General features: G+C 43.8%; 1 pseudogene; it reads right to left on the bottom strand.

Moving 5' to 3' along the window:
* Window positions 1-326: 326 nt before the first annotated feature.
* Window positions 327-692, bottom strand: LOC107034243 (small nuclear ribonucleoprotein G pseudogene; annotated as a pseudogene).
* Window positions 693-1606: the final 914 nt, after the last annotated feature.

Below are 1606 nucleotides of genomic sequence, written 5' to 3' on the forward strand. Positions count from 1 at the left end.
GTGTGTTGTGGCCACAGTAGTGTCACTTAAGTCCATGGGGCTGGAGTTGCTGAAAAAGGTTTACTGGGAGAATGAATACAGGGAGCTATTCTATTTGAGATGAAGCTGGGAGAACTTTTGTTGCTTTCTTCCTTTCCTCTCTTTTCTTTTTCAGTCTCTCCTCTTCTCTAATTCCAATGACTCGACTTGACATCCTTTCTCTTACATGACTTCAGACAAGCCAGAAATTAGTAATCTACACACTACTTGCTATTTTTCTATGTTTAATTTCTCTCCTTCCTTTTGAGGTTGTGAAGGTAGGCAGTGCTTCTATTTTTTTTAAGAGCTCATATTTTATTTCCTATGTTCAGAACACCTGAGAAAGCATTTTTGACTTTGACAAAAAGTCTAGCAGAAGAGTTCAGCAGGACAATGTACACGACACAATTTTTATTGCAGTAAAACGTGGAGAGGGACACGTGGAAGCAGTGGGCTTCTCTGGCGAACACAGCTGTCGCTCGCTCCAGTTCCAAGGCTTCTTCCATGATGATCCGATCCCCTCACATCACCAGCATTCCAGCACTGTTCTATTGCCCACTAGTTGCCATCTCCACACATTCACGTATCACAAGATTCATAAAGTAATAAAATCCCTGCAATATTCCTTGGACATGTCTACCACCATTTAATTTCAGTGATAAGATCTTGTTCATAGATTTCTTTCACCTCGGTGTCCACTCGGCGAACTCGAAGATGCCTCCCCATGGAGGCAGCGATCCATAAAGCCACTTCTGCAGCCTTAGAAACTCAGCACAGTCACACATTCCTGCCTCCTTTTCTGACTTATCACGGTTCACTCTATTCACCCCTAAACCTCATCCCCAGATTTCAGCCCAGCCTGACTTGGCCCTTTGGAAAGAGTGTCTACTTCTAAAACTGATCCAAGCTGAGTTACAAGACAGCCTTTCTTTTTTCCACTTTTAAGACTCGAGCATTTAAAGACAATATTCAAAGTCATATACTTTCATGCATGTCCCTTCATGGACAAAAATCTTCCTTGACATCCTTTTCCCTCCAAAGCAATGGATCTTTAAGTCCCAGTTCCTCCCTGCCACCACCCCTCCTCACCCCAGAACCCATTCATTTCATTGCTTTGACTTCAAGCTGAGTTCAGAACTGGATGTGATATTTGCTTTCATTTTTATAACCCAAACTAGATGATTCAATGCAAAAGCATTTCACAAAGAGCTCATCACAAGGCACCCTAAGTTGTCCCTCGGGAGATGGATGTCACCTGATAGCCAGGACACCTCCCTGCACTTAATATCGTTCATTGCTGCCATCAGAAAGAGCACGTCCTTCAAATCTGCCAAATCACAGGCTTGCAGGACAATGCTTCAAAGCAGCTGATGGCTCATCTCTGCCATCGGTATTAAGAGTGAGGGTAAGTGGCAGAGACAGGTACAGCTGGAAGAGACAGGCTTAGAAACATGTCACAAAAGCTTTGGTGGGTAAAAGGGGGGTGGGGGAGTCTCATGGACATGACAGTCTCAAATGCCAAAAAAACCAGCCAACAATCACCAGGGAGAGGAAAGGTGCAAATCACTATGACTCAGTTTGTGCCAAT

This window comes from Vicugna pacos, chromosome 9 (assembly GCF_048564905.1).
Source record: "Vicugna pacos chromosome 9, VicPac4, whole genome shotgun sequence".
Classification (NCBI taxonomy): domain Eukaryota; kingdom Metazoa; phylum Chordata; class Mammalia; order Artiodactyla; family Camelidae; genus Vicugna; species Vicugna pacos.